The sequence below is a fragment of the Leopardus geoffroyi genome, chromosome X (assembly GCF_018350155.1).
Source record: "Leopardus geoffroyi isolate Oge1 chromosome X, O.geoffroyi_Oge1_pat1.0, whole genome shotgun sequence".
NCBI lineage: Eukaryota > Metazoa > Chordata > Mammalia > Carnivora > Felidae > Leopardus > Leopardus geoffroyi.
Window position 1 is genome coordinate 38572017 of NC_059343.1, and position 20980 is coordinate 38592996.

Here is a 20980-nt window from a genome sequence, read left to right on the forward strand (position 1 = left end):
TGGAAACATGCTGACTGAAAAGAAACCAGACACAAAAGGTCATATGTGGTATGGTTCCATTTATATGAAATGTCCAGAACAGGCAAATATCAAGAGACAGGGAGTATATTAGTGGTTGTCAGGGGTTGGGGCAGGGGGGTTTTGGCAGTGGTGGTGATGGTGTTGGGAAATAGTGAATGACTGCTAATGGGTGTGGAGTTTTCTTTTGGGTGGGTGTGTGTGTGTGTGTGTGTGTGTGTGTGTGTGTGTATTTTTTAGAGCAGGGACAGGGGCAGAGTGAGAGGGAGAGAGACGCCTAAGCAGGCTCCATGACAGGCTTGATCTCATGACCTCAAGATCATGACCTGAGCCAAAATCAAGAGTCAGATGCTTAACTGACTGAGCCACCCAGGCACCCTTCAATAAAGCTGTTATTTAAAAAATTTTAAATGATAAACTAATAATGAAGCAACAGAAAGAGAAATTACGAAAGCAATCCTATGTACAATTGCACCAAAAATAATAAAATGTCCAGGAATAAATTTAACCAAAGAGGCGAAGGAACTTTACTTTGAAAGGTATAAAACACTGATGAAAGAAATTGAAGATGACATAAATAAGTGGAATTGTGTTCCATGACACAAACAAATAGAATGATAACCCATGCTCATGGATTGAAGAACAAATACTGTTAAAATGTCCATACTACCCAAAGCAATCTACAGATATAATGCAATCCCTCTCAGAATACCAACAGCATTTTTCATGGAACTAGAAAAAATCATCCTAAAATTTGTATAGAACCATAAAAGACTCCAAACAGCAAAAACACTCTTGAAAAAAAAAAAAAGCATGGAAAAATCTGGAAGCATCACATGGAAGCATCACAATTCCAGATCTTAGGTTATATTATAGAGCTGTAGTAATCAAAACAGTATGGTACTGGCACAAAACAGACACATAGATCAATGGAACAGGATAGAGAGCCCACAAAAAAAACCTATGATTATATGGTCATTTCATCTTTGACAAAAGAAGCAAGAATATACAATGGGGAGAAGACAGTCTCTTCAACTAATGAGCAAATGGTATTGGGAAAACTGGTCAACTACATGCAAAAGAATGAAAGTGGACAACTTTCATACACCATATGCAAAAATACACTCAAAATGGATTAAGGACCTAAATGTGAGACCCGAAACCATAAAAATCCTAGAAGAGAGAACAGGCAGTAAATTCTCTGACATGGGCTGTAGCAACGTTTTTCTAATCACGTCTCCTGAGGCAAGGGAGACAAAAGCAAAACTAAACTATCGGGACTACATCAAGATAAAAAGCTTCTGCACGGTGAACGAAACAATCAACAAAACTAAAAGGCAACCTATGGAATGGGAGAAGATATTTGCTGACGACATATCCGATAAAGGGTGAGTATCTAAAGTATATAAACAACTGATACAATTCAATACCCCCCAAACAAATAATCCAATTTAAAAACGGGCAGAGGACATGAATAGACACTTCTCCAAAGAAGACATCCAGATGGCCAACAGGCACATGAAAAGATGTTCAACATCACTCCTCATCAGGGAAATGCACATCAAAACCACAATGAGATACCACCTCACGCCGGTCAGGGTGGCTACAATCAACACCAGGAACGAGTGTTGGTGAGGACGTGGAGAGAAAGGAACCCTCGTGCACTGTTGGTGGGAATGCACACCGGTACAGCCACTGTGGACAACAGTACGGAGGCTCCTCAAAAAGTGAAAAATAAAACTACCCTACAATATGGTAATTGCACTGCTGAGTATTTACTCCCAAAATACAAAAACATGAATTCAAAGGGCTGTATGTACTCCTATGCTTATAGCAGCATCATTTACGATAGCTAAATTATGGGAGCAGCCCATGTGTCCATAGATAGATGGATAAAGAAGATGTGGTGTGTGTATCTATCTATCTACATATCTAATGGAATATTATATATTATATATATGTATGTGTATATATATTCATATATATATACACATACATATACATATATATATATAATGAAATCTTATTCACCCATAAAAAAGAATGATATCTTGGGGTACCTGGGTCGCTTAGTTGGTTAAGCATCCAACTCTCGGTTTCGGGTCAGGTCATGATCTCGCGGTTCCTGAGTTCAAGCCCCACATCGGGCTTTGAGCTGACAGTGTGGAGCTTGCTTGGGATTCTCTCTCTCTCTATCTCTCTCTCTCTCTGCCCCTCTCTCACTCATTCTCTCATTCTCTATCTCAAAATAAATAAATGAAAACTTGAAAAAAAAAAAGAATGAAATCTTACCATTTGCTCTGATGGATGGAGCTAGAGAGTATCCTGCTAAGTGAAATCAGTCAGTCAGAGAAAGACAGATATCATATGATTTCACTCACGTGTGGAATTTAAGAAACAAAACAAATGAACAGAAGGGAAAGAGAGAGAGAGAGAGAGACAAACCAAGAAATAGACTCTTAAGTATAGAACAAACTGGTGGTTACCAGAGGGGAGGTGGGGGGGCATGGGGGAAATAGGTGAAGGGGATTAGAGTACATTTTCCATGATGAACACTGAGTAATGCATACAACTGTGGAATCACTACATTGTACACCTGAAACTAATAGAACAGTGTAGGTAAACTACAATGGAATTAAAATAAGAAACTCAACAAAAAATTTAAGATGAAACTTCAGAACTCAATAAGGTCTATCATTCTTCTTATTTTGGTTTAACGTTTATTTTTGAGACAGAGAGAGACAGAGCATGAACAGGGGAGGGGCAGAGAGAGAGAGGAAGACACAGAATCCGAAGCAGGCTCCAGGCTCTGAGCTGTCAGCCCAGAGCCCGACGCGGGGCTCGAACTCACAGACCGCGAGATCGTGACCTGAGCTGAAGTCGGACGCTTAACCGACTGAGCCACCCAGGCGTTATTTTGAGGTCTGATTTGTTTTTTTTTTTAATTCAACACTGACATTTTATTTTCTGAGCTTTATCATTTTTACGAAACAAAACAAAAAGCAGGTATCAAAACAGCAAAGAGGTTACAGAATTTCCCACCAGTTTATTTTGTTTTGTTTTGTTTTGTTTTGTTTTGTTTTGTTTTATTTTATTTTATTTTATTTTATTTTATTTTATTTTATTTTATTTTATTATTTTTAACCAGTTTTCACGTAAGGCAGCGATTATGAAACTGGTGTTCAATGTAAATACTAAACACAGGCTGATTTCCCTCTTGGTCATATGCATTTTTTTAAATGCTTATTTATTTATTTATTTATTTTGAAGCCAGGGAGGGGCAGAGAGAGAGAGAGAGAGAGAGAGAATATCCCAAACAGGCTCCGCACCATCCGTGTGGAGCCAGATGTGGGGCTTGACCTGAGCCGAAATCAAGAGTCGGACGCTTCACTGACTGAGCCACCCAGGTGCCCCTATTTTGAGGTTTTAATGAAAGATGTTGCAAGAGGTGTTGTAGATGCCCCCCCCTCCCCCACATACCCTCTGCCTTCTCACAGACTTGAGCCAGTGACTGGCTCTGTCCCACAGCTTGTTTCCAGCTACTGTCGCCACTTAGAACGTTAGGTGCCCCAACTGCCTCACACCTCAGTGCGGGATAAACTGAACAGGAGCTTGCATTGTCTCTCCAAGGTCCCCAGGAGGACTGTGCTCTGGCCACCCACAGTGGAAACAGACCTGAACATCACCCTTTCCTGACCTCCTTGCCCCCTCTACTCCTGCTTGCTGATGCTGAGATCACTTCCCAAATATATGACTTCCGCTCACATTCCATGCGGGTCAGTTTCTAGGGGAAGCCAAGCCACAATACACATTACTGTCTCCTCCCTTCTCAACTAATATTCGTATCTTGCTCCCCTAGAAAGATCTGAAGTGATAATGGGTCAGGTCATTAGAAGAACATTTCTGTGGCTACGTTTCACCAACACAGAGAGCTAGCTTTAGAATTAGATTTTGTTGACTCATGTTTACAAATAATGTGGAGTTTCCCTAAATTGCCATAATGGCTGTGGCCCATCTTAAGTGCCACAGTGCATGTGAAACGTGGTGGCCTTCGAAGCATCGGTCTCTGGAGCCACTGTCTCCCCTGGGGACTCAGACCAGAGGATTCTGGGGCGTTACCCTACATGTGTAAAAAGGGCAGCTCCCAGCTCAGGGCTGCAGAAACATCAACTGTGTCTCCGGCCCATGGAAACAGCAACGAGGGCTTCAGCGGAGCAGCTCAGGGACACCGGGGCTGTCAGAGACCAGCACATGGAAGGTTCCAGAGTCAGGCAAGCTTTTTGGTGAGTAGGGAACCCTCCTTTTCCTCTGGGGTTGAGTTTATGTGATGTTCCTACTCTGAGGGGCAGAAAAGCAGATGTCATTGGAACGCTGCCATGAAAATATCAAAAGCTTAAAACCGGGATACTATATGAACTCGTTGCTGAAAGTCTGGTGGGAACGGTTAGGTCTTTGTTGAGAACAATGAGCCACATGCATTAGCAAAAAACCAACTAACAAACAAAAACCTTGTGATGAACATAACAGTATACGCCCATCTCATTTTAGGTATTGTATTTTTCAATGTATGCCCTCCTCTTAGTTTCTATTTTATTTTTTTACACATTTATTTTTGACAGAGCACACGGACACGCGCAAAAGGGGAAGGGGCAGGGAGAGGGAGGCAGGGGATCCAAAGCGGGCTCCACGCTGAGAGCAGACAGCCCAACGCGGGGCTCAAACTCACGAAACATACGATCATGATCTGAGCCAAAGTCGGACGCTCAACCGACATGAGCCAGCCGGGTGCCCCCTCCTAGTTTCTATTTTAAAAGGCTTCCATGACTGGAAACCTTGGGAACTGAATGCATTGCAGAACTTCAATTACTTTCAGATTTTTAAAGGGACAAAACGGTATAGAGGCATGTATTATGTAACAGTCCTGTGCCAGCTGTCGCTGCCATCAAATGAGTGCTGAGGATGAGGGTGTCGGGCACGGGACAAGGAAACTCAGAAGAGGGGGACCACACAGAGAGGGACAAATGCAATCTAGAACCAAGGCTCTTCATGAAGCTCTCAAAGAAAGATTCAATAAACAAATTAATATCGACTGTGAAGTCCAGGAGGTACAGGCACCGTCCTGGGTGGTGAAGAAGACAGATGGGGTCCCTGCCCTCCCGGAGCTTCCGGAAGGGTGGACAGAAAAGGTGTCAAACCGAGTGCCCCGGGAGGGTAGAACGGGGGGTGGTGTGGGCAGCGCGTTGTGTGCAGAAGGTTGTCAGACACGGAGATCTAAGAAAAAAAAAAGGTTTAAAGTAAGTTCTGGGGGCAGCTGGGTGGCTCAGCCAATTAAGCAGCCGACTCTTGATTTCAGCTTGGGTCATGGTCTTGCGGTTTGTGGGTTTGAGCCCCAAGTCAGGCACCGAGTGGACAGTGCGGAGCCTCCTTGGGATTTCTCTCTGTCCCTCCCCCACTCGTGCTTGCTCTCTCTCTCTCTCTCTCTCTCTCAAAAATTAATTAATTTTTTTTAACGTTTTTTTAATTTGTTTTTGAGACAGAGAGAGACAGAGCATGAACGGGGGAGGGGCAGAGAGAGAGGGAGACACAGAATCGGAAACAGGCTCCAGGCTCTGAGCCATCAGTCCAGAGCCCGACGCGGGGCTCGAACTCATGGACCGCGAGATCGTGACCTGGCTGAAGTCGGACGCTTAACCGACTGCGCCACCCGGGCGCCCCAAAAATTAATTAAAAAAATAACAAACTAAGTTCTGAAAGATGGTCAAGAGTCACCAAAGTGGCAAGGGAGCAGAGGGGGGAGAAGAGCTAGAAAGAGTTTCCACATGGAGAAGTGCAAGTATTTCCTCTGGGGTTGAGTTTATGTGATGTTCCTACCCTGAGGGACAGAAAAGCAGATGTCACTGGAACGCTGCCGTGAAAATATCAAAAGCTTCAAACTGGGAAACTTTATCGAGACTCCCATATATTAACTTGCTGCTGAAAGTCTGGTGGCAACAGAAGGCCAGAGCCTGAGGTAGATTATTCAAGGATTCAACAGTCGGCCGGTGCAGACGCAGAGCAAAGACAGTGGTGGCCGATGTCCTTTCTGAGGTAGGCAGGGGTCAGATCTCCAGTGCGTCTGGGCCAGAGTCATCATTTTGGACTTAATCCTGATGTTAATGGGAGCCACTGAAGGGTCTGAAGCAGAGGAGTAACCTCATGACACTTACATTTTAGAAAGTGTGCCCCGCCGGGAGGACATTCTGGAAGGATACATGACAGGTTATTAACCGGGGTCACCTCAAGAGGGTCAGGATGGGGTGAAAGCCAACGGATAGTTAGCTTTGTCTCTGAACAACTTCATTTGCTTCACTTCTGACAGTAAACATCTTTCCGTGGCTTGAAAACATCAAAAACATCAAAGGTTGAATTTTGTTCTCATTAAAGCCAAATTATTCTTCCTTTCGTGTACGAATCGACACTACTTCAGGTAGATAAACCCTGAGGACGTTATGGTGAGTGAAATTAGCCGGACATGAAAGGACAAATAGTCAAATTCGTGGAGGCCGAAAGCAGAATGGGGGTTGCCAGGGGCCGAGGAGAGCAAGGAATGGGAGTGACTGTTAAATGGGGACAGAGAGGGGCGCCTGGGTGGCGCAGTCGGTTAGGCGTCCGACTTCAGCCAGGTCACGATCTCGCGGTCCGTGAGTTCGAGCCCCGCGTCAGGCTCTGGGCTGATGGCTCAGAGCCTGGAGCCTGCTTCCGATTCTGTGTCTCCCTCTCTCTCTGCCCCTCCCCCGTTCATACCCTGTCTCTCTCTGTCCCAAAAATAAATAAACGTTGAAAAAAAAAATTAAAAAATAAAATAAATAAATAAATAAATGGGGACAGAGAGTCAGTTTAGGACGATGGCAAAATTCTGAGTTGCACAACAGCGTGGATGTACTTAATGTGGCTGACCTGTACACTTAAAAATGGTCCAGGGGCACCTGGGTGGCTCAGTCGGTTACGTGTCCGGCTTTTGATTTCAGCTCAGGTCATGATCTCATGGTTCGTGAGTTCGCGCCCCTCATGGGGCTCTGCGCTCAGAGGGCGGAGCCTGCTTGGGATTCTCTGTCACCCTCTAACTCTGACCCTCTCCTGTGTGCGTTCTCTCTCTCTCTCTTTCAAAATAAATAAATAAGTAAACATTAAATTTTTTTTAAATAGTCCAAATGGTGCATTTTATGTTCTGCATTTTATCATAAAAAAAAAAAAAAGAAAAAGAAAGGAATAGAGAGGGCTGGACCCTACAGCAGGATACAAATGAGCAGACTCTGGGAACTACAGTGGTCCACGTGAGGAAGCCCAGGTCAAGGGAGGGCACGGAGACGGTGAGGTGGACTGGTCTGAGCCATATTTTGAAACCGGAACTAACAGGGCTTTAGCAGTTAATAACAGGGAGTAGAGAAGAAAACCTCTAGCATCTAGTATCCAAAGGCAGACCTTGAAACAAGGCAGTTGGTTGCCAACAGCTGGTTTGGGAAGTGACCTCAAGAAGCCTCGTAGGCTCTGAGGAGGTGAGACAAGGAAGAGAGGGTAGGCAATAAGGGCTGCAGAGTTGAGCAGGACGCCACAGTGGCCAACTAGGGCTCCATCCCACTTGGGGGCCTCTGGGAGACCGTAAAGAACATGCCTCAGTGGTTCCAACTGACAGGCGAGGAATCCAGGCTACTGAGCAGGCCAGTCCTAGGAGCAGATGGCGGCCGGGATGGGAGCCAAGGCGGGGTGGGGTGGGGTGGGGTGGGGTGGGGGGGCCCCAGTGGCCGGAGAAAGGCCTCGGGCAAAGACTTGGAGCTGCCAGAAGCCACAGGTCCCCGTGTATGGGAACAGGTGCTGAGGGGCAATGGTAGGACCCTTACGGCGTCTGCTCCAAATGTCAGGGGTCTTGGCTTAAAAACTGGTCTGAAGGCGGTTCTGTTTCCCGGAACAGCGAATACTGAAGGAGAAGCAGGTGGGAGCGGGCAAAGGAGTCTGAAGGAGCAGCTCGAAAGGTGGGAGGGCAGCGGGAAACTGGAAGGGAGGTGGAAAGAAGTGATGCTTTCAAACGCCCGGCTAATACACAGCACGAGAAGCTGGAAAATCTTTTCTTGGATCGTGGGAACTTCTTCGGAAAACACTACTTGTTCAACGGCGGTTTACAGGGGCCGAAAACCCTATACCGCTCTGCACCACACAGCTAAAATGCCAAACATGCAGCAAACAGTATTCAATGAGGGGCGCCTGGATGGCTCCGTCGGTTAAGCGTCTGACTCCTGGTCTCAGGTCATGGTCTCGTGGTCCGTGAGTTCGGGCTCCGAGTTGGGCTCTGCACGGACACTGCAATTATTTTAACAGCCAAATTGAGTAAAGCTCGCACGTTGCAAATGACTTGCAAACGTCACTGTTCACTGGCACTGAAGCCTTCATCCGTTGTATTTGAAAAATACTGCAAAATGATGCCAAGAATTTATACAGAGAAAGCGTGGGTTTGAACACGGGTTTAAGTTCCAAGTGCCCCCATTTTTTTTTCTCTAAATCTCTATTGTCAAAGAAAACGTATTCCAACACCTCAGCGCGCACATGTACCTTCACTGGAAACATAACATTCGCGAATGCTTTTCATTTTAAAGGTTGGTTTTTAAACTTACTCTCAAGCCATCTTTAAACCTGCAAATTCCAGGGGCGCCTGGGTGGCGCAGTCGGTTAAGCGTCCGACTTCAGCCAGGTCACGATCTCGCGGTCCGTGAGTTCGAGCCCCACGTCAGGCTCTGGGCTGATAGCTCAGAGCCTGGAGCCTGTTTCCGATTCTGTGTCTCCCTCTCTCTCTGCCCCTCCCCCGTTCATGCTCTGTCTCTCTCTGTCCCAAAAATAAATAAACGTTGAAAAAAAAATTTAAAAAAAAAATAAATAAACCTGCAAATTCCTTTCAAAGGAATTCATCCATAGGGAAGGGAGCCAGATTTAGAAGAAGGGCTTCCTGAAACATACCTTGAAGACAACACAGGAGGAGGAAAGAACTGTTTTGTCATTTTCATCAGCTTTTCACGGGTTTTTGTTCACAAACTAAAACCCAGAAATGAAAGCATGCCTAAGTCCCAAATGGTTTTTCTTCTGCACACAAAACGGTTTTGCTTCCCTTCCTACCTCACAGTCATCTTAACCTCTTTGTACTTTGATTCCATTTCTCAGACCTGTCTGCTGGAAGCTCGATATTGTGGACCGGCAGACTGATTTATCTACAGAAAACTCATTTTCCCCTTGGACACACTCTCCATGATATCAGAGAGAAAGGAACAAGGGAGAGAAAAACAGATCACAGGCAGTGTATTTTGGATGTGCTGGCTTTTATCAGCTGGGACCATGTGATTTCCTTTCAGCCTCTGACCACTCCGGCATGCAGCCGATTTCCGACGACATAAAAGGCATGTATGATATTTGACTTACCCCTCAGAAGGCCAGGAATATCACACCACCTATGAGTAAAGCCTGCAAAAGTTAGCGGATGACACAACACCTGGAAACCCAAACCCGAGTTGTCTCAGCATCTGTTCTGACTCGGTTCAGATGGGAGCCCTGTAAAGGTATACAGAGGCGTCTTTTACTTAAAAAAGTACATTTCTGTGTGTGCGTGAGCCAACACTTTATAGGCACGGGAAATGTAATTTCACATCATTTCTTGTGTGTGTGCATGTGTCAAGCTGGAATTGTTTCTGGATTGTTCATTCCTGGCACCTAGCACGTAGAAGGCACTCACTTCTTGTTTTCTAAGTAAAAAACTAACCGCAGGCAGATGGAAAGAGATGGGCAGCCATCTAGCTCACAATTTCCTTTTACAGATATTTCTGTAAGTAATATGCTAGGTCTTTTTCCAATCAGAGAACAGACCCCTCAAAGTGTTAATGTCCTTGTAATACTAATAGTCTAGCTCTGTAAGGTTTGGCTTGGTGGGGCATGGAAAGAACAGGATCTCTCTCTTTCTCTCCCCCCCCCCAAATCAATTGTTGAATCGCACAGAGGATCGTATCTCTGGGCATGCCGATTCAGAATGCTGCAACTCGTTTAAATGCTATCAGTGGTCATTTCCAAGAGGACAGTCTAAAGGTTACCTGTGAAAACTCCACAATGCACTCCTTCACGATCATGATCTAGCTTTTCTAATTCCTTTGTCAATTGCCTCTAATATGAATGTCCTTGGACCAAAGACCCCCAACCTCTAACCTCTCCACTCAAACACCACCAACCAGCTCCCTTTTTGCCTTGCCCATCTTGGGTTGTGTCGTCCAATTTCTACAATCGCCACAATTCCTTGTGAGAAATGCCATAGGAGGCTGAATGAAATAGTAGTAGGATTATGGGAAGACTAGAGGCGCACACCAACAGACCTATTTTGCCAAGAACCCAGAATCTGAGCTGGACCCAAAATGGTAGCCTACGATAGATGGACAGTCCATGACCTTCTGTGTCCAGTCTTCACTGATTAGGGCTGTTTGTTTCATAATTCACCCCTTGGTTCCGCTGCCACAAATGTTTTTAATTGTTTATAGCAATTCCAGATAAGAGGCTATGAATCTCAGCTCTAAATCAGCCCACAGAGTGGTAAGAGAATTAGATTCCCTGGAGCTTGTTTGGGCTGAGGTAGCGGTCAGCCTCCACCCTCCACCCTGTTCTGGAGGCTCAGCCCTCTCTCCAGGCGTCCACCTCCAAGTGACTAACGCTTCATGGTTAGAACATCTTGTGATGTACAGAACAAAAATACTGTTCAACTACTGTCTGTTTAGATTAAGGTTCATGGCCGGCAGCCTCTGAGACAGATTTTTTTTTTTTTTTTTTTTTTTTAGTTTCCAAAATTTTATTTTATTATTATTTTTTATTTATTTATTTTTTATTATATGAAATTTATTGTCAAATTGGTTTCCATACAACACCCAGTGCTCATCCCAAAAGGTGCCCTCCTCAATACCCATCACCCACCCTCTCCTCCCTCCCACCCCCCATCAACCCTCAGTTTGTTCTCAGTTTTTAACAGTCTCTTATGCTTTGGCTCTCTCCCACTCTAACCTCTTTTTTTTTTTTCTTTTTCTTTTTTCCTCCCCCTCCCCCATGGGTTCCTGTTAAGTTTCTCAGGATCCACATAAGAGTGAAACCATATGGTATCTGTCTTTCTCTGTATGGCTTATTTCACTTAGCATCACACTCTCCAGTTCCATCCATGTTGCTACAAAAGGCCATATTTCATTTTTTCTCATTGCCACGTAGTATTCCATTGTGTATATAAACCACAATTTCTTTATCCATTCATCAATTGATGGACATTTAGGCTCTTTCCATGATTTGGCTATTGTTGAGAGTGCTGCTATGAACATTGGGGTACAAGTGCCCCTATGCATCAGTACTCCTGTATCCCTTAGATAAATTCCTAGCAATGCTATCGCTGGGTCATAGGGTAGGTCTAATTTTAATTTTCTGAGGAACCTCCACACTGCTTTCCAGAGCGGCTGCACCAATTTGCATTCCCACCAACAGTGCAAGAGGGTTCCCGTTTCTCCACATCCTCTCCAGCATCTATAGTCTCCTGATTTGTTCATTTTGGCCACTCTGACTGGCGTGAGGTGATACCTGAGTGTGGTTTTGATTTGTATTTCCCTGATAAGAAGCGACGCTGAACATCTTTTCATGTGCCTGTTGGCCATCCGGATGTCTTCTTTAGAGAAGTGTCTATTCATGTTTTCTGCCCATTTCTTCACTGGGTTATTTGTTTTTCGGGTGTGGAGTTTGGTGAGCTCTTTATAGATTTTGGATACTAGCCCTTTGTCCGATATGTCATTTGCAAATATCTTTTCCCATTCCGTTGGTTGCCTTTTAGTTTTGTTGGTTGTTTCCTTTGCTGTGCAGAAGCTTTTTATCTTCATAAGGTCCCAGTAATTCACTTTTGCTTTTAATTCCCTTGCCTTTGGGGATGTGTCGAGTAAGAGATTGCTACGGCTGAGGTCAGAGATGTCTTTTCCTGCTTTCTCCTCTAAGGTTTTGATGGTTTCCTGTCTCACATTCAGGTCCTTTATCCATTTTGAGTTTATTTTTGTGAATGGTGTGAGAAAGTGGTCTAGTTTCAACCTTCTGCATGTTGCTGTCCAGTTCTCCCAGCACCATTTGTTAAAGAGGCTGTCTTTTTTCCATTGGATGTTCTTTCCTGCTTTGTCAAAGATGAGTTGGCCATACGTTTGTGGGTCTAGTTCTGGGGTTTCTATTCTATTCCATTGGTCTATGTGTCTGTTTTTGTGCCACTCTGAGACAGATTTGTACGTAGGAGCTTCATCGGCATTCAACACGTGTCAAGGAGTAAGAGAGGCAGGAGTGGTCACAGGGAGGAGTTGAACAACAGAAGCTGAGAGGGCCTGTCAGAGTCGTCCTGATGTGAGGGTGTCCCCAAAGGAAGGGGCAAGCTCTTGGGTGAGTCGGCTCCCCTCAGTCAAGGGCAATCTCCAGAGAAGGACTCAGCAGTGCACCAGCGTGCGGCCAACCCTCTGAGCAGGTGAGGGAATCACTGCCCCGAAGGGGGCTCGAACAGCCAACCACAGCATCCCCTGTGCTGCCATTTTAGGCCCTACAGTAGGAAGGGCGAAACTGCCATTTCAACGGCCTGTGTACATCAGAATGTAGATTGAAATCTCAACCACTTAAAGCTACAGTTTACGGAACAATATCTGAATTGGCCCATCAACTCTCCAGCAAATCCTGTCACTGAATGTTCCAGCAGGTTCTTTGAGGCCCCGAGGTGACGCCGTCATCCTTCTCTCCTCTGCGGCATCTGAACCAGATGCACTTCTCTTTCTCAGCACCCACGCCCCCTCAGAGCATTCACCTGTGTGTAGCTGTACGGGACGGAAACACGCATAACCCATGTGTTTGCCCCCACGCCAGCCCAATGCTTGGCAAATGGGGCATTCGATAAGCGTTTACTGAACGAGTGAGCGCATCGAGGAAATGAGCAAACGTGCCTTCTTTTTCTCCCCTGCAGAAACAACAAGATAGGGCACCACGTTCGATGAAAAGAGGGGCTCATTTGCGTGTACGCCTTTGTGCGCGCTTATCTTCAGTGCTTAACAAGGGCTGTTTGATTTTGACTAACTGGCCTAGCACAAAAGGGCTATTCTGAGACTGTCAACTGCATCGGACAGGACTCCTAAATAAACTAAAATCTATGGCAGATGTGAAGGCAAACTAGAGAGGAAATTAAAATGTAAAACATGAAACAGCTGTTTGATCAGCCGTTAAAACAGACTGTGGACAAAGGCTATATTCATGTCTTATCTAGAGGGGTAAAAATAATTAATCATAGAAAGTGATTTGTCACCGGGCTGTTTGCTTTTCGGCACTGAAACACCTCAGAATGATCTAAGTGAGGATGGCAAACTTCTAGACGCAGCGGATAAATGGCATCCAAAGAATTTAGAGGTACTCTAAAAAAGGTATGTTCCTAGTAAATAATGGCGGGCATAAAGCCATAATTGCAGAAACCAGTTGCAGAGAGCAAAATTTACTGAAATTTTACAAAACAGAAGAGGGTTGTGATTTTACAACTTCATTAAATTACAGCTATGAGCTCGTGAAGAACCATGGCTTTCTCAGTATTGTGCCAGAGTTGGGGGGGGGAGTGGATGTCGGTTGCCTGTTGAGGTAACCAAGAAGCCCATTATTACAATTCCACTCTGAAGTAAGTGTGAAATTCTCTTGGGAATAATGTTCTCTTTGCAATAATTATTAAATGCCTTCAAAGGATTCCCAACATTTCTAGAAGGTTCCAAGAGAAATAATCAGAATCATGCACAATGGTTTAGGTGTAATGATGTTTATAACAGCTTTCTTTCAAATAGCAGAAGTTTGGAAATGCAAATCTTCAGCAATAGGAGACTGGGTAAATAGATACAATCATATGGAGAAATATAAAGTTCTCAAGACCTTACGGGAAAAGAGCACTTAAGACATGATTAAATGGTCATGTTATTATTTATTTAAAAATAAACAAATAAAGGCACCTGGGTGGCTCAGTCGGTTAAATGTCCAACTCTTTTTTGTTTTTAAAGTTTATTTATTTATATTTAGACAGAGACAGCGCAAGTGGGGGAAGGGCAGAGAAAGAGGGAGAGAGAGAATCCCAAGTAGGCTCCACCTTGTCAGCTTAAACTCATGAAACTGTGAGATCACGGCCTGAGCCAAACTAAGACTCCAACGCTTAACCGACTAAGCCACCCAGGGGCCCCAACTGTCCAACTCTTGATTTCATCTCAGGTCATGATCGCAGAGTTTGTGAGATCACAGCTTGGAGCCTGCTTGGGATTCTCTCTCTGTTCCTCCCTTGCTTGCACATGCTCTCTCACTCTCTCTGTGTCTCTCAAAATAAACATTAAAAAAATAAAAACAAACACATAGATCCAACAGGTGGTTTACAAAAAGAAAATACAGGTGGCATTAGTAACAGTGGTTAGTTTTTTTTGTAGAAAACAATTACGGATGATTTTCATTTTCTTTTTGTCCTTTTCTGCAATTTACAGATTTTCATAATAAACAGGTATTATTTCTACAATTCAGGTTATTAAAAAATGTTCCATGTCTCCAAAAAACTCCTTAAACTATAAATCACCAAGAAAAAAATGTGATTTCATCTTTCCTTTGTATCAGTGGCTTATCTTCTTAAAACTTAAAAAAATTTTTTTTAGATATTTATTTATTTTTTAGAGAGACAGAGAGAGAGAGAGACAGAGCACGACCAGGAGAGGGGCAGAGAGAGAGAGAGAGAGAGCTCCAGGCTCTTGAGCTGTCAGCCCTGAGCCTAACACGGGGCTCAAACTCACAAACTGTGAGAGATCATGACCTGAGCCAAAGTCAGATGCTTAACCCACTGAGCCACCCAGGCAACCCTCTCCTTAAAACTTTTGGTGGGAATTTTGGTTAGTAATTAATTTGCCTCTTAATTATTTACTTTATCTTAAATTATCTGCAAAAGGGGCTCTGTTGGATAACAAAAGCTTTCCCAAAGAACTTGTTTTAATGTAGAAAACTGGGAAATAATCCACAGAAGTGAGATGGAATTAAAGACATAATTATAAAGACACAATTTAAGACAGAAACACAACTGGGATCACAAGAATAGAAAGTAGCTCGGGGCGCCTGGCTGGCTCAGTTGGTTGGACGTCCGACTTTGGCTCAGTTCATGATCTCACAGTTCGTGAGTTCGAACCCCGCATCGGGCTCTGTGCTGACAGCTCAGAGCCTGGAGCCTGCTTCAGATTCTGTGTCTCCCTCTCTTTCTCTGCCCCTCCCCTATTCAGGCTCTGCCTCTCTCTGTCTCAAAAATAAATTAAAAAACATAACAGAAAGAAAGAAAGAAAGAAAGAAAGAAAGAAAGAAAGAAAGTAGCTCTAACTACAAAGCATGAGGTCAGGAGTCAGAATTCAACATAAAAGGATCATTGGAGATATTTGAGAGATACACCCAAAGGGAGTGGTTATTCGGGCTGGAAGGAGAGCGAACCTTCCCTGTTGTCCAATTCTGATAAATGTTGAGAGGGAGGATGTGGCCAGAGTTAAAAAATGGCCTATGGAAGAGATGATTAACATCGGATCAAGAGCTTACCCTTTTGACATAAAGTGGAAGTTAACTGGAACATGCCATTTAAGATACCATTAAACAGAGGTTATGGTGACATTACAAACATTTGAAAGGTCATTCCTACCCGAAGGTACTTTCTGACTGTGCCCTGTCTCTCATAAAACAGTATGTTTCAATTTTCTTTTTAACATTTATTTATTTTTGAGAGAGAGAAAGAGAGAGCGAGCTCGATCGGGGGAGGGGCGGAGAGAGAGAGGAAGACACAGAATCTGAAGCAGGCTCCAGGCTTCCAGCTGTCAGCACAGAGCATGACATGGGGCTCGAACTCACGGACTTTGAGGTCATGACCTGAGCCGAAGTTGGACACTTAACTGACTGAGCCACCCAGGCGCCCCCCCCCACCTTTTTTTTTTTTAATTTTTTTCCTTTTACGAAACCGTAGGTTTCAAGGACAACTTTGACATAACAAATAGGATGAACTCTTCACTTCGTGTTTCTGATTGCCCAAGATGTGTGTTTGTCACTTAGTAAGCTGGGTCAAAGCCCTGGGTAGAAAATCTCTTTGATTTAAAAAAAAAAAAAAAAAAAGGAAAAATGTAAATACAGTCATGTCCTTCGATTCTAGTTATAAAACTTCAGAGAGAAAACATGAATTACTTATTTTGTGATACTTCCTCTGGGTCAGCTCTCGGCAAAACAGAAGAAAGCCAAGGGCCCTCCAAGACCTCTTCCCTTCTTGCCTCCCCTCCCCCACTTTCTCTCACAACTAGCCTTGGGGGTCAGGATAACCCAATTCATTCTCAGCAGCTGGTCACCTTTCAACCTGTTCCAGAATTTCTACTCATTTCTTGGCTTCTCTGGCTCCTAGGGTTGCTGCCTTCCACGTGTCAGGCACATAACTGCCCCCTTTATCTTTATACACAAATTTTCAGTGGCTCCCTGTTTCCAATCACAGAAAACCCTATCTATTCACTTGGCTTTTCTTTCTTTCTTTTTTTTTTTTTTTTTAAGATTTTATTTATTTGAGAGAGAGAGAGAGAGAGAGAGAGACCACAAGAGTGCAAGCTGGGGAGAGGGGCAGAGGGAGGGAGGCAGAGAATCTTAAGCCGGCTCCACCCTCAGCCTGGAGCCTGACATGGGACTCGGTCCCACGACCCTGGGATCACGACGTGAGCGGAAATCAACAGTTGGATGCTCAACTGACTGATTTACCCGGGCGCCCCTTTAAGATTTTATTTTTAAGTCATCTCTACACCCAACCTGGGGCTTGAACTCACAATTCTGAGATCCAGAGTTGCATGCTCTACCGCCTGAACCAGCCAGGTTCATCACTTGGCTTTTCAATGTCTCGCTGTTTGATTCCCTCCTTCTACTAACTTTATCACCCACATGTCCCCATCCCTATTACTCTTGCCTTGCTGGGACTTCTACCTTCCTATAAATAGAAATATTAGCTATTAACTGGAGCCCATGGCCCTATGATTCACCTTATTCCTGTTCTTCAGCACCTGTTCACATTCCATTTGCTTAATGGCACCTTCTCCAACCCCTTGGGTCTTCAATGATTCATTCCTTCTATCTAACTTAGCCCTTGGCTTACACAGTACAGAGCTCACTTACATATTATTTTTAAAAGTTTATTTATTTATTTTGAGAGATAGAGAGAGCAGGGGAGGGGCAGAGAGAGAGAATCCCAAACAGGATCCATGCTCAGCACAGAGCCCAACTTGGGGCTCGAACTCACGAACCGTGAGATCATGACCTGAGCCGAAATCAAGAGTCAGACACTCAACCAACTGAGCCACCCAGGCGTCCCTTAGCTCAGGGCTTGATTTCAGGGTGGTGAGTTCAAGCCCCGAGTTGGGCTCCGGGCTGGGCATGAAGCCTACTTAAAATAAAATGATAAAACTAAATGATCTCTTCAAGTTCATAAGATAGATCTGACCAGAGGGGCCACCTGTGTGTTTATTATCAAAAGTGCAAGAAACCCTAAAGCAGCGAATTTTCTAAGCTGTAGTGTTTTAAAACACATTTTGATGGCACACATTAGCAGCCGCATCAGTAAAATCCTCTCAATGTGTGTGTGCCTTTGCACCTGTGTGCGTGTGAACAAATGATGTCAAAACAAACTCCAAGTTATTGTTACAGGGAAATGGCCCGCTCTGATGATGGGGAAAGGTTAACAGACTGGAACCAGCTGCTTCCCATGATGACATTTACACGGGAGTAGAAGACATCAAACAAGGAAACAAATGTGAAACTGAGTAACAGTGGGGGTGAGCCTAATATTAACATCTTCAGGGTACCAAGCGGGTTAGAAGTGTCCATATAGAAAAGTGTCCTGCGTTCAGAATTTCTCACGTATTTCTCTCACGTACATATTCAAAGTCATTAGAGTTTAAGCCTTTTGAATTTTGCTGCTGGCTTTTTTTTTTAATGTTTATTTTTTATTTTTTAGAGAGAAAGAGTGCAAGCAGGGGAGGGGCAGAGAGAGAGGGAGACACAGAATCCGAAGCAGGCTCCAGGCTCCGAGTTGTCAGCACAGAGCCCGATACGGGGCTCAAACTCACGAACCTCAAGATCACGACTTGAGCCAAAGTCAGACGCTTAACCGACTGAGCCCCCCAGGAGCCCTGCTTCTGGCTTTCTTATATCATCTGTGTTATCATATCATATACAAGCCAAGAAAGTAGAGCTGCAAAGCAGCATCCCTATATAAGATAATAGTCCATGAATGTGTGTGTGTGTGTGTGTGTGTGTGTGCGCGCGCGCGCGCGTTACTGCACGCACGGTCACTAACCATTTCCTCAACCCAAACTCTGACAGTGGAGTCAGCTGGCAAGGTGCCTGTTCAGACCCGCCTGTGGTTAGTGGCCATTTTGTCAGCCTGATGAAGAATAATAACCAGTATTTACCGAGTGCTTGCCAGATGCTAAGCCCTTTGCATGCATTTTCTCTTGTAATCCTCTCAACCACTTTTTGAACTGGATACCATTATTATCCTTATCTTCCAGATGAGCAAACTAAGACGTGAAAGGGTCACCAATTTCGCTTAAGGTAGCACAGCTAGTTGGTGGAACCAGGGTAGACGCGACGCTCTTAACACTATGCTCCGTGTGCCCTGTGTGACACGGAGCCTAGACCTCAACACCCAGCCAGAAGCCAGGGAAATTGCTGCCATGGAGAATGGCCAAGCCAAGCCTTAAACCTGGAAGATACAGAAGGACTTAAAAGTTGTCATTCTAGTGGCCCCTGGCTCTGCCCACATGGCCAACCAAGCAGGCCCCTCCCATCAACGCACCCCAAGTATTAGGATCAAGCAGAAGGTACAGGGCTTTGTAATTTTCAACCCGCACAGAGCTGCCGTGAAAAGTTAAGCTCCCAACGCCTTGCCTTGCCCAGCCTGTGGACGGCCCTCGAAATGCTAACTCTTGTTACTATTTATTCTTAAGAAACAACTGATCCTGTTAAACAAATAAGATTTGCATTCATTATGAATGCACTTGTTATCATCACGAAGATGGGAGTGAGGTGGCTGGGAATGAGGACCTGGTCAGAATCTGAATAACAGCCGGGCTGGGGTGTGGCTGAAATGCAGATCTGGGGCCGCCAACATTTTTCCTGAACCCGAGGTGAGCCTGAGCTCCTGAGGCCCTTCGGTGCAGGGAGTAAAGAGATGGGGTGGGTCAGGATGGGGCTGCGACCAGATGGGTCCCGACGGATGCCTGCACATATACGTAGCCTTTGTAAGGGGTGAAGAGGACGAAGTGATTACGCAGAAATGCCTGCTTCTCCTCCCACAGACCGGAAAATCCTAGGGTCTAAACAAGGATGTATTTTCCAAAACGTGTAAGCTGAAGCCATGTGACTGCCAATGTACATTCTTTCTAATCCTAGCAACAACCCCCTCTTGCCAATAAACGCATTAGGAGTCTCATTTAAAACATGAGGTCGCTGGGGGCGCCTGGGTGGCTCAGACGGTTTGGCGTCCGACTCTTGGTTTGGGCTCAGGTCATGATCTCGAGGTTCGGGAGTTTGAGCCCCGAGTCAGACTTGGCACTGCCATTGCAGAGCCTGGGTGGGATTCTCTCTCTCTCCCTCTCTCTCTCTGTTCCTCCCCCGCTCACATGCTCTGTCTCTGCCTCTCTCTCTCTGTGTGTCAAAATAAATAAAAAAAAACTTAAAAAAAAAAAAAAAGATGAAGTCGCTGAAGAACAGAGAGGTGATGGAACTTTCAGGGTAACACAGTAGGGTAAGTGTAGAATGAGTCTGTTTGATACCAAACTATATATATCATTTTAACATTGCCATACTGCCTCTCTATAGCCTCTCTTTGATGGGGATAGACAGATTTCCAAGCAACTTCTACACAGTTATTATTTTTCAGAACATTCGGGTGGGTTCTAGATGAAGCTCTGCCATTAACACACAGGCCACATCTGCCGACTGTGTTCCAACTCAACTCATGATCCCTCCTGGGCCATCTGTGACACCACCCTGCCTAGACCAGGCCCACCAGCCCGTACCGGGCTTGCTCTCCTGGCCAGGTGTTGGTCACCACTTGGAAGGCTGGCTCCCAGCTCCGCGGGATCTCGGCTAAGTGCCCACTAACCCCAGACAGCTGACTCTCCTCTCTCAAGCCTGGCAAAAACACTGTCCTTTCTGCTTCGAATTTCCCTTTTTTGGTGTTTTTTCCTGAGGATTCAGCAAGAGCCAATCCAGATTTGCAAAAGATAGTTTCCATGGTTTCACCAACTCAAACACTGAAACTGAGACTCGGGACAGAAACAAAATGCTGCTGTCCAGCTCCATGTGGGAAATGCTGTTACTCTGTTAAAACTCCAGAGATCACCTGCTCCTTCAGTGGAAGAGATTTCAGTAAGTATGTATTCATATAGCGCACACATTTCTTAAAAAAAACTATTCTACAGCTGCCCTGGAAGTTTTCAAACATCAAAAAAGAAGGTTGTATATTAACCGGCTGACCCTCCCATTATCTGTGTGTATCCGAAAGGGAGTGATGAAAATTTGCTGACGGCTTTCAAAACGATTAGAGAATTAGCAGAACGCCCCAAGCTTAACAACTAACAAACTTTAAAAAGCAGAGTCAAATTCAGACACTTCTAAATGTAAACACTGGGTCCGTCACCTACTAATTCTAAAATTCCGATCTGACTGCTTCTCCTGCTGTCAGGGTGATTTGGCGGGAAATGAAAAAGATTGGTGGTTACAGTGGATGTGAGTTTCAAATGCAATCAGTTGCTACTTTGTTGGTGTAAAGTCCATTAAGCCAACAGCAAGTCCTCAGTGCTAACTGGGCCACGCAGGGCTCTGGAGCTGGGGGCTGGGGTTTCTCTGC

At 44.7% G+C, this 20980-nt stretch overlaps 1 protein-coding gene across 1 annotated transcript in view; it reads right to left on the minus strand.

Moving 5' to 3' along the window:
• The window catches only part of MAOB (monoamine oxidase B), a 118809-nt gene that overhangs the window by 94768 nt on the left and 3061 nt on the right, over positions 1 to 20980 (minus strand). The gene's annotated exons all lie outside the window — the stretch shown is intronic.